Consider the following 12,935-nt stretch of genomic DNA (forward strand, 5'->3'; position numbering starts at 1 on the left):
TGCTTGTTTAAGCCTCTTACTCATTTCCACCCATGACTCCACCCATGAATCCACCCAGTAATCCAACCATTTTCCCATATCAGCACATCTAATTAAAAGCAGTAAATTCATCTCATCATTGAGTTTTGCTCACCTACTTTGTAGCACATTTTGCAATACATACAACACAATGCTAATCAGTATGTCATGTATTGAATCTTTCTATGTAAGCAAGATAAGGTCATACATGGATTGATGATGATATAACTTCAAATATCTCTATGTACATACACAATAATAGCCGTTCTCATTGCACCACTCGACATATGATTTCTGGTAACTAGTAGAGCTTTGTATGTTTAAGACGTGCCTTAGTTGACGTGCCTTTGTCAGGTAGGTGTTAACTTCAGTGGGACTTGAGATTGAAGCCCTCTAGAAGAAGGTCTTTTGAGGTGTTTTTATTGGACAGCCTGTAAAGGTCCAGTATGTGAATGATGACAATAATAAACTGAAGCACCTGTCTACCCCAGGATATGTTTTATAGCTGTGTTTATTATAACATTAGAAGGCACACAGTGTCCAACTATGTACACCTACAGTGCCTTGCAAAAGTATTCATCCCCTTTGGCGTTTTTCCTATTTTGTTGCATTGCAACCTGTAATTGAAATGTATTTGTATTTCATGTAATGAACATACACAAAATAGTCCAAATTGGTGAAGTGAAATGAAAAAAAATAACTTGTTTAAAAGAAATCTAAAATTCAAAAAAACTGAAAAGTGGTGCGTGCATATGTATTCACCCCCTACGCTATGAAGCCCCTAAATAAGATCTGGTGCAACCAATTACCTTCAGAAGTCACATAATTACTTAGATTGCACACAGGTGAACTTTATTTAAGTGTCACATGATCTGTCACATGATCTCAGTATATATACACCTGTTCTGAAAGGCCCCAGAGTCTGCAACACCACAAAGCAAGGGGCAACACCACGCAAGCGGCACCATGAAGACCAAGGAGCTCTCCAAACAGGTCAGGGACAAAGTTGTGGAGAAGTACAGATCAGGGTTGGGTTATAAAAAATATCAGAAACTTTGAACATCCCACGGAGCACCATTAAATCCATTATTAAAAAATGTCAAGAATATGGCACCACAACAAACCTGCCAAAAGAGGGCCGCCCACCAAAACTCATGGACCAGGCAAGGAGGGCATTAATCAGAGAGGCAACAAAAAGACCAAAGATAACCCTGAAGGAGCTGCAACGCTCCACAGCGGAGATTGGAGTATCTGTCCATAGGACCACTTTAAGCCGTACGCTCCACAGAGCTGGGCTTTACGGAAGAGTGGCCAGAAAAAAAGCCCTTGCTTAAAGAAAAAAATAAGCAAACACGTTGGGTGTTCGCCTAAAGGCATGTGGGAGACTCCCCAAACATATGGAAGAAGGTTTTTGGCCATCAAGGAAAACGCTATGTCTGGCGCAAACCCAACACCTCTCATCACCCAGAGAACACTATCCCCACAGTGAAGCATGGTGGTGGCAGCATCATGTTGTGGAGATGTTTTTCATTGGCAGGGACTGAGACACTGGTCAGAATTGAAGGAATGATGGATGTCACTAAATACAGGGAAATTCGTGAGGGAAACCTGTTTCAGTCTTCCAGAGATTTGAGACTGGGACGGAGGTTCACCTTCCAGGAGGACAAATGGCCCTAAGCATACTGCTAAAGCAACACTTGAGTGGTTAAAGGGGAAACATTTAAATGTCTTGGAATGGCCTAGTCAAAGCCCAGACCTCAATCCAATTGAGAATCTGTGGTATGACTTAAAGATTGCTGTACACCAGCGGAACCCATCCAATTTGAAGGAGCTGGAGCAGTTTTGCCTTGAAGAATGAGCAAAATCCCAGTGGCTATGTCATGTTTTGTCTTTGATTTTCATGTCTTGTCCCTGTGCTTCCCTCTGCTGGTCTTTTTAGGTTCTTTCCCTCTTTCTATTCCTCTCTCTCCTCCTCCCTCTTTCCCTCTCCCGCTCTCTCTCTCTATCGTTCCGTTCTTGCTCCCAGCTGGTTCTCATTCTCCTAACGACCTCATTTACTCTTTCACACCTGTCCCCTATTTTGCCCTCTGATTAGAGTCCCTATTTCTCCCTCTGTTTTCCGCTTCTGTCTTTGTCGGATTCTTGTTTGAGGTTAGCTGCTCTGTGTCCTTGTTCCGCCCTGTTGTGTTTTTTGCATTTGTCAGATGTTGCGTGTGAGCAGGTGTCTATGTCAGCTACGGTCTGTGCCTTCCTGAAGCGACCTGCAGTCGGTGGTCGCGTCTCGAGTCGTTCCTCTCTACTGACAAGAGATTTTCAGTTTCCTGTTTTGGATTACCTTTGGATAATATCCAGGAACATCATTGTTTGTTTAAGACTGGAATAAAGACTCTGTTTCTATTACGTCGCTTTTGGGTCCTCCTTCATCAGCATAACAGAAGAATCCGACCAAGAATGGACCCAGCGACTATGGATTCTCTCAACACTACCGTCAAGTTCCAGGGAGCAATGCTCGGCAGACACGAGCAGGAATTGTCTGCTGCTCGTCATGCCGTTGAGACCCTGGCCGCTCAGGTCTCCGATCTCTCAGGACAGTTTCAGAGTCTTCGTCTCGTACCACAAGCTACTTCCTGGTCTTCCGAGTCTCCGGAACCCAGGGTTAATAATCCACCATGTTACTCTGGACAGCCCACTGAGTGTCGCTCCTTTCTCACCCAGTGTGATATTGTGTTCTCTCTCCAGCCCAACACATACTCTGGAGAGAGAGCTCGGATCGCTTACGTCATATCACTCCTTACTGGGCGGGCTCGGGAGTGGGGCACAGCTATCTGGGAGGCAAGGGCTGAGTGTTCTGACGTTTATCAGAACTTTAAGGAGGAGATGATACGGGTCTTTGATCGTTCAGTTTTTGGGAAGGAGGCTTCCAGGGGTCTGGCTTCCCTATGTCAAGGTGATCGATCCATAACGGATTACTCTATTGAGTTTCGTACTCTTGCTGCATCCAGTGACTGGAACGAGCCGGCGTTGCTCGCTCGTTTTCTGGAGGGACTCCACGCTGAGGTTAAGGATGAGATTCTCTCCCGGGAGGTTCCTTCCAGCGTGGACTCTTTGATTGCACCCACCATCCGCATAGAACGACGGGTAGATCTTCGTCACCGAGCTCGTGGAAGAGAGCTCGCGTTAACGGGGTTTCCCTTCTCCGCATCTCGACCATCTCCTTCCATCGGCTCAGAGACTGAGCCCATGCAGCTGGGAGGTGTTCACATCTCGACTAAGGAGAGGGAACGGAGAATCACCAACCGCCTTTGCTTCTATTGCGGTTCTGCTGGACATTTTGTCATGTCATGTCCAGTTAAAGGCCAGAGCTCATCAGTAAGCAGAGGGCTACTGGTGAGCGCTACTACTCAGGTCTCTCCATCAAGATCCTGTACTACCTTGTCGGTCCATCTACGCTGGACCGGGTCGGCTGCTTCCTGCAGTGCCTTGATAGACTCTGGGGCTGAGGGTTGTTTTATGGACGAAGCATGGGCTCGGAAGCATGACATTCCTCTCAGAGAGTTAGGGAGGATCACACCCATGTTCGCCTTAGATGGTAGTCCTCTCCCCAGTATCAGATATGAGACACTACCTTTAACCCTCACAGTATCTGGTAACCACAGTGAGACCATTTCTTTTTTGATTTTTTGTTCACCTGTTACACCTGTTGTTTTGGGTCATCCCTGGCTAGTATGTCATAATCCTTCTATTAATTGGTCTAGTAATTCTATCCTTTCCTGGAACGTTTCTTGTCATGTGAAGTGTTTAATGTCTGCTATCCCTCCTGTTTCTTCTGTCCCCTCTACTCAGGAGGAGCCTGGTGATGTGACAGGAGTGCCGGAGGAATATCATGATCTACGCACGGTCTTCAGTCGGTCCAGAGCCAACTCTCTTCCTCCTCACCGGTCGTATGATTGTTGTATTGATCTCCATCCGGGGACCACTTCTCCTCAGGGTAGATTATTCTCTCTGTCGGCTCCCGAACGTAAGGCTCTCGATGATTATCTGTCTGCTGAAGGCATTCAGATGGATCCCGCTAAGGTCCAGGATGTCAGCGATTGGCCTGTTCCTAAGTCACGTGTCGAGTTACAGCGCTTTCTCGGTTTCGCTAATTTCTATCGGCGTTTCATTCGTAATTTCGGTCAAGTGGCTGCCCCTCTCACAGCTCTGACTTCTGTCAAGTCTTGCTTTAAGTGGTCTGGTTCCGCCCAGGGAGCTTTTGATCTCCTCAAGAAGCGTTTTACATCCGCCCCTATCCTTGTTACTCCTGACGTCACTAAACAATTCATTGTCGAGGTTGACGCTTCAGAGGTGGGCGTGGGAGCCATTCTGTCCCAGCGCTTCCAGTCTGACGATAAGGTCCATCCTTGCGCTTACTTTTCTCATCGATTGTCGCCATCGGAACCCGAGGGGATTCTCCCTGAAGGGCGTGTTGTCGGGTTGACTGTCTGGGGAATTGAGAGACAGGTAAAGCAAGCACTCACTCACACTGCGTCGCCGCGCGCTTGTCCTAGTAACCTTCTGTTCGTTCCTGTCTCTATTCGTCTGGCTGTTCTTCAGTGGGCTCATTCTGCCAAGTTAGCTGGTCACCCCGGCGTTCGGGGTACGCTTGCTTCTATTCGCCAGCGGTTTTGGTGGCCTACTCAGGAGCGGGACACGCGCCGTTTCGTGGCTGCTTGTTCGGACTGCGCGCAGACTAAGTCAGGTAACTCTTCTCCTGCCGGTCGTCTTAGACCGCTTCCCATTCCTTCTCGACCATGGTCTCAGATCGCCTTAGACTTTATTACCGGTCTGCCTTCGTCTGCGGGGAGGACTGTGAGAGCCGCCAATAAACGTAGGATTAAGAGTCCTAGGTATAGTCGCGGTCAGAGAGTGTGGCTTTCCACTCGTAACCTTTCCCTTACGACAGCTTCTCGCAAGTTGACTCCGCGGTTCATTGGTCCGTTCCGTGTCTCTCAGGTCGTTAATCCTTTCGCTGTGCGACTGCTTCTTCCGCGACATCTTCGTCGCGTCCACCCTGTCTTCCATGTCTCTTGTGTCAAGCCTTTTCTTCGCGCCCCCGTTCGTCTTCCCTCCCCCCCTCCCGTCCTTGTCGAGGGCGCTCCTGTTTACAAGGAACGGAGGATCATGGACATGCGTTCTCAGGGACGTGGTCACCAGTACTTAGTGGATTGGGAGGGTTACGGTCCTGAGGAGAGGAGTTGGGTTCCTTCTCGGGACGTGCTGGACCGTTCGTTGATTGATGATTTCCTTCGTCGCCGCCAGGGTTCCTCCTCGAGTGCGCCAGGAGGCGCTTGGTGAGTGGGGGGGTACTGTCATGTTTTGTCTTTGATTTTCATGTCTTGTCCCTGTGCTTCCCTCTGCTGGTCTTTTTAGGTTCTTTCCCTCTTTCTATTCCTCTCTCTCCTCCTCCCTCTTTCCCTCTCCCGCTCTCTCTCTCTATCGTTCCGTTCTTGCTCCCAGCTGGTTCTCATTCTCCTAACGACCTCATTTACTCTTTCACACCTGTCCCCTATTTTGCCCTCTGATTAGAGTCCCTATTTCTCCCTCTGTTTTCCGCTTCTGTCTTTGTCGGATTCTTGTTTGAGGTTAGCTGCTCTGTGTCCTTGTTCCGCCCTGTTGTGTTTTTTGCATTTGTCAGATGTTGCGTGTGAGCAGGTGTCTATGTCAGCTACGGTCTGTGCCTTCCTGAAGCGACCTGCAGTCGGTGGTCGCGTCTCCAGTCGTTCCTCTCTACTGACAAGAGATTTTCAGTTTCCTGTTTTGGATTACCTTTGGATAATATCCAGGAACATCATTGTTTGTTTAAGACTGGAATAAAGACTCTGTTTCTATTACGTCGCTTTTGGGTCCTCCTTCATCAGCATAACAGGCTAGATGTGCCAAGCTTATAGAGACATACCCCAAGAGACTTGCAGCTGTAATTGCTGCAAAAGGTGGCTCTACAAAGTATTGACTTTGGGGGGGGGGGGGGGGTGAATAGTTATGCATCCTCAAGTTTTCTGGGTTTTTTTGTGTCTTATTTCTTGTTTGTTTCACAATAAAACATATTTTGCATCCTCAAAGTGGTAGGCATGTTGTGTAAATCAAACAATACAAACTCCCCAATAATCAATTTTAATTCCAGGTTGTAAGGCAACAAAATAGGAAAAATGCCAAGGGGGCTGTATACTTTCGCAAGCTACTGTATGTGTATGTCTTACACACACACATAGATAACAATCATGTGTGTGTTTTTTGGGATGTCACGTGTTGTTTGTGTACACTGAGTTTCTGTTATACTGTATGTATCTACTGTGTGTATTGATGAGTGTGAGTTTGTAAGTGTGTTATATAGACCCAGGCATTGGAAGCGATGCCATCATGTCTGTGTGTATCTGTTCTAGGGTGCAAAACGATCAGTTGGCGGCCATCTTTCTCCTGCTGATACAGAACCAGGAGGCACTAGAGGAGGTGACTGAGGGAGACATGGAGGAGCAGCTCAAACTCTACTCCCTGTAGCAGAATGGGGCAGTTCTGTTATTGTCAACCTTGTATGGGCTGAATGGCCTGTTCCCCTTTTTAAAGTGCAGGTGTCAAGCAGAGCAACTGTCAATGTATAATACCGTATTTATGTTTGACTTATCATGTCAGGTCAGAATGATCCATACCAGACTAAGACAATAGGTTTAATATTCTGACATACAGTAGAGGGATAGGTTAAATGGCATTACCCATAAGACCAAAACAAATTGTACAATACTTGAATGTAAGACACAAGTCTTTATACTGTTCTTGTTCTGTTAACATTGGTTATCGTAAAGTATGGCAATGTTACAGTGGCTTTAAAAATCACATGTTCTTAGAGTATGAACAATTTAATGAACAATCAATTGCAGTAACTTATATTCATTAAGTACATCGATAACACACTTTGTTTATATTACTTACATTTTTTATGAAATATTGTTGGTAAGTCACAAAAACTGTATGTATTTTCAGTTGTAAAGAACTATTTTGGAATGACTTTGTAGTGTTAATATAGGTAATATTGAAATATACACTAAGTGTACAAAACATGACACAGACTGACCAGATGAATCCAGATGAAAGCTATGATCCCTTATTGATGTTACTTGTTAGATTCACTTCAGTCAATGTGGATGAAGTGGAGGAGACAGGTTGGTTAAATAATGATTTTTAAGCCTGGAGACAATTGAGACATGGATTGGGTGAATGGGCAAACAAAAGCTTTAAGTGCTTTGAAGGGGTTATGGGTTGTAGGTGCCAGGTACACCTCAAGAACTGCAAAGCTGCTGTGGTTTTCACGCTCAACAGTTTCCTGTGTGTATCAAGGTCCACCACCCAAAAGACCTCCTGTCGGAAGCATTGGAGTCAACATGGGTCAGCATCCCTGTGGAATGCTTTCGACACCTGTAGAGGCCATGCCCTGACGAATTGAGGCTGTTCTGAGTGAAAGGTGGGTATTAGGTAAGTGTTCCTAATGTTTTGTACACTCAGTGTATGTTTTTCATATATTCTAAGCACTCCATATTTTGAATCAAATCTTTTTAATGGATGTACATACTGTATGGAGATATTTTAGTAGTTTGTTTAGAGTCTCAAGCGATGAGGTTTTAATAGTTAGTACCACAGGTGGCACCTTAATTGGGAAGGACGGGCTCATACTAATGGCTTGAATGGAATAAATGGAATGGTATCACCATTCCATTCACTCCATTCCAGACATTATTTTGAGCCGTCCTCCCCTCAGCAGCCTCATGTGGTTAGTACTCTGGTGTATCTTTTTACCAGTTATTTTATTAAATAATATGACACTCAAAACAGGTCGTGTGATCATGTATTTTTTTATGTGTGTTTGATGGATAATGCTTTTATTTCAACTCTCTGTTTCTACACTCTATGAACAGTTCATTTGATAAATCATGATTTCACATTTTCCTTCAGTAAGTCTAACGCCAACATTATTTTGCTAAACTTCTATAAGAAAAAGCAAACTATGAAATGTTATTTTTTTAAACAACTGTCATAATTGTGTCACATGAACACATACAAGTTGTTTATGCCTTGTCCAACGTTTCTCTGATGATGTGTTGTACATGTGAAACCAGGCAAGGACAAATGAGGTAGGCTACAATGATATGGTCTAGCTGGTTGAGTAGATGAGTAGATGAGTAGTCTTCCCGCTTGCTGTTTGTCACACTCTTACCATTCCTCTGTGGGGTGGTACCTCTAACATGTTTGAAATAATTAGAGTACATAGTTACACAGTACATGTTTGAAAAACACCTTATCAAAATATAGTTGCTCAGATCGTTATCAAAGTAACCAGGTAACCACTAGGCTACCTGCCGCCCCAAAATATACACCTCACACACATTGTTATGGGCTTAAAAAAGAAGACACCTGTACCATGTCAGATATAGAGTTGAAATTTATAAGTTTTGAGTTTGCATCCCAATATTGCACTTTAAATACATCACAGAAGACTGAAGTATATCAAAACCGTTTGACAAAGAAATACCAGATTTTCAGGTTATTAATTATGAAAAATATTAATAACATTCCACCCATGAGGCCACTATTCATTTGACTGCAGGAAATGGCTACAGCATTTGCAGACTGTCTGTCAGATTCAGTCTTTAACGGTTATCACGTTACACTGTGCGACGTTACCAAATTAAAATCTTGATATCAACCTGGCCAGATTGTATGATTTGCTTCAGTTCTGTCGTCACATTCTGCAATTTGCCTGCAGCGGTGTATTTGATCTCAATGCTTATGCGTGAGTTCTGAATAAATTCAAGTAGGCATCTTAGAAATAGTTTTCAAATACAAACGTTATATGTCCTAACAATTAATTTGATTGGCGATTTTGTGCTTTTATCGAAATCCCACCAGGTAGCCTAATTTCAGATGTGTCATATAAACAAGATTATTTACAGGGAAATCATTCTTCTTACACAGCACGTAGGCTAAACATTTAATTCAAACTACTATATTAATCTGACTATTCACAATCATTTTATTGTTGTGTGTGTACTCAATGGCGGCCGTCTTCTTATTGGTCAGTCACTGGGATCAGCTCATAACACCAGCCACACTACGCGATAGAGGACAAAATATGTGGACACCACTAGAACTTTGTCTGAGCCTACGATTGAATGTAGCGGTACTTAATCGGCACTTAATCGGCAGACCTAGACCCTGTCACACTGAACGAGCCAAGATGTCCGACAATCGTTTAATACCTAAGAATTTGTCCACAACGTGGAAATTTTGTCTGGGACGGCAAAGTCGTGGCATAAAATGGACGAAATTGTACCGTCTGCAAAGGACGTACGAAACATAACATATCATACCAAGTGGAGTGTCCCAGATATACATTTACTATGTTACGTCTAGTCTGAGACCAGGCTGCTAGGGGAGGAATGCTTGTTTCAATAGATAATTGTTCAGCTGTCACATTCACATGCCTGCTGCAGCTATTAGAATGCATATGATAATCTGGACTCTTTGATATATTGCACTAATTAGGACATACTAACCTTTGAAATGGCATGCATCTCACACATTGCCATCAAACCTGCCTGGGAACTCTGTGGTGCTCCGGGGTGAAGTTTCTCCCAGGTGCAGATCTAGGATCAGCTTCCCCTCTCACAACCCTAATTAGTAAGGAACATGCAAAACTGACCCAAAATCAGCATCTAGGGGCATCTTCACCGTACACCAGTTGGAGGTGGTGGGGGAGGGGGATATGTGGTGGTGGGGGGTATTCTATGGTGGTATGCTATTTTCCGGGTGTGTTTTGATCAACCTTTGGTTAGAGCACTGTCTGCTTTAGGTTTCTTGAAACCTACTAAACCCTGATGCATGCTGAAATAACAACCCTGACAATGGTGAGTGATCTCACTCTTTTCCAAATCACAAGCTTGATATCAGTTCAATTCCAATACTATAACTACTTAACATTTCTGTCTCTTAAGCTAATAACAATAACTGGCTAGTAATATCAATGAAATACCTATATTTGTCAATAGATAAAACTGTACCACATTGTACTGATATATTAGTACTCTCTTTTTACCAGTGCAGCTGAGTAGGCGATGAAGAAAAGGAATGACTCTACACCCACACCTTTCTATTCTTGGTTTTGTGAAAAGTGATCACTAAAGAAGAACCTTTGAAACCTCTGCTGAGAAGAGCGATCTCTTCTGTTGATTGTCCAGCAACTTTGCTGTTAATATGGAAAATATATGTTGCTTTTTGTCCTCTCCCCTCTTCTTTTCTTCATCCTTTTTTGAAGGATGGGAATTAAAGGCTATTGCTCAACTCTGCCTGTGAATAGCACGCTGCATTACACCAAACACAAGTGCCTATGTGAATCTTTAGTCCCCGCCCACTTCGCTTTCTATCTGCTGTCTTACTGGTGGCGTCTATCCTTTGATTAGAGCAGGAATGATTCATTCTGGATTCTGAGACTCTGATAGTCACTAAGGAATGTTTGAAGATAATACATCAATGCTTATTATAGAGTATGACGTGTGGGGTTTGCAAAAACAGTTCCCGAAAAAAGTAAGGTTGGGAACCACTGGTTTAGAAGAAATGGATGACCATTGCAATACCAATACAGTAAGGAAGTGTTTAAATAGCTATTATGGGTGAAGGGATAGGGAAGGGTTGTGTTGTTTTTCATTGTTTTAAAATGTGAAACTGTGATTTAAAGCCAAGACAAGTGATTTGCATGCAAAGGCCCCCTCTACCCAAGTCTTGGTCTGTGTGGCCACTGTCCATTGTGAGCCAGTCCCAGACACTGAGTAATGTAACAAATGCCAATCAGTAACATCCGAATAGCCTAATGATGGCATTCTGAATGCTGAGGAAACCATATATCTCACTCCTGTCCTGACTCTGACGATCATTGGGGCTTTTGTCACTTTATAAGTATGTAACCAATGCACACTGACAATGAATGGGCTTCTTTTCATATGGGACTGGAGCTCGGTTGTTAGAATGGCTAAAGTGGAATATGTGTATGACAACCCGTAGTGATTTTTGTAGAGAGATTGAAATGTTTTGTTTAAACATGACGTTTTTGGGCTTTTAAACTCTTGACTATTAAAAGCCAGTTTGTCTAAAACCAATGCTTGTTTAAGCCTCTTACTCATTTCCACCCATGACTCCACCCATGAATCCACCCAGTAATCCAACCATTTTCCCATATCAGCACATCTAATTAAAAGCAGTAAATTCATCTCATCATTGAGTTTTGCTCACCTACTTTGTAGCACATTTTGCAGTACATACAACACAATGCTAATCAGTATGTCATGTATTGAATCTTTCTATGTAAGCAAGATAAGGTCATACATGGATTGATGATGATATAACTTCAAATATCTCTATGTACATACACAATAATAGCCGTTCTCATTGCACCACTCGACATATGATTTCTGGTAACTAGTAGAGCTTTGTATGTTTAAGACGTGCCTTAGTTGACGTGCCTTTGTCAGGTAGGTGTTAACTTCAGTGGGACTTGAGATTGAAGCCCTCTAGAAGAAGGTCTTTTGAGGTGTTTTTATTGGTCAGCCTGTAAAGGTCCAGTATGTGAATGATGACAATAATAAACTGAAGCACCTGTCTACCCCAGGATATGTTTTATAGCTGTGTTTATTATAACATTAGAAGACACACAGTGTCCAACTATGTACACCTACAGTGCCTTGCAAAAGTATTCATCCCCTTGGCGTTTTTCCTATTTTGTTGCATTGCAACCTGTAATTGAAATGCATTTGTATTTCATGTAATGAACATACACAAAATTGTCCAAATTGGTGAAGTGAAATGAAAAAAAATAACTTGTTTAAAAAAATTCTAAAATTCTAAAAACTGAAAAGTGGTGCGTGCATATGTATTCACCCCCTACGCTATGAAGCCTCTAAATAAGATCTGGTGCAACTAATTACCTTCAGAAGTCACATAATTACTTAGATTGCACACAGGTGAACTTTATTTAAGTGTCACATGATCTCAGTATATATACACCTGTTCTGAAAGGCCCCAGAATCTGCAACACCACAAAGCAAGGGGCACCACCACGCAAGCGGCACCATGAAGACCAAGGAGCTCTCCAAACAGGTCAGGGACAAAGGTGTGGAGAAGTACAGATCAGGGTTGGGTTATAAAAAATATCAGAAACTTTGAACATCCCACGGAGCACCATTAAATCCATTATTAAAAAATGTCAAGAATATGGCACCACAACAAACCTGCCAAAAGAGGGCCGCCCACCAAAACTCATGGACCAGGCAAGGAGGGCATTAATCAGAGAGGCAACAAAAAGACCAAAGATAACCCTGAAGGAGCTGCAATGCTCCACAGCGGAGATTGGAGTATCTGTCCATAGGACCACTTTAAGCCGTACGCTCCACAGAGCTGGGCTTTACGGAAGAGTGGCCAGAAAAAAAGCCCTTGCTTAAAGAAAAAAATAAGCAAACACGTTGGGTGTTCGCCTAAAGGCATGTGGGAGACTCCCCAAACATATGGAAGAAGGTTTTTGGCCATCAAGGAAAACGCTATGTCTGGCGCAAACCCAACACCTCTCATCACCCAGAGAACACTATCCCCACAGTGAAGCATGGTGGTGGCAGCATCATGTTGTGGAGATGTTTTTCATTGGCAGGGACTGAGACACTGGTCAGAATTGAAGGAATGATGGATGTCACTAAATACAGGGAAATTCGTGAGGGAAACCTGTTTCAGTCTTCCAGAGATTTGAGACTGGGACGGAGGTTCACCTTCCAGGAGGACAAATGGCCCTAAGCATACTGCTAAAGCAACACTTGAGTGGTTAAAGGGGAAACATTTAAATGTCTTGGAAT

General features: G+C 43.5%; 1 long non-coding RNA gene across 1 annotated transcript; it reads left to right on the forward strand.

Annotated features, from left to right (window-relative positions):
* The first annotated feature begins 9,643 nt into the window (after positions 1-9,643).
* Positions 9,644-11,195, forward strand: LOC129833264 (uncharacterized). Its single transcript, XR_008756055.1, has 2 exons — positions 9,644-9,950; positions 10,147-11,195. It is a non-coding gene; the product is annotated as an uncharacterized LOC129833264 (long non-coding RNA).
* The last annotated feature ends 1,740 nt before the right edge of the window (positions 11,196-12,935 follow it).

The sequence above is a fragment of the Salvelinus fontinalis genome, chromosome 34 (genome assembly GCF_029448725.1).
Source record: "Salvelinus fontinalis isolate EN_2023a chromosome 34, ASM2944872v1, whole genome shotgun sequence".
Lineage (NCBI taxonomy): Eukaryota > Metazoa > Chordata > Actinopteri > Salmoniformes > Salmonidae > Salvelinus > Salvelinus fontinalis.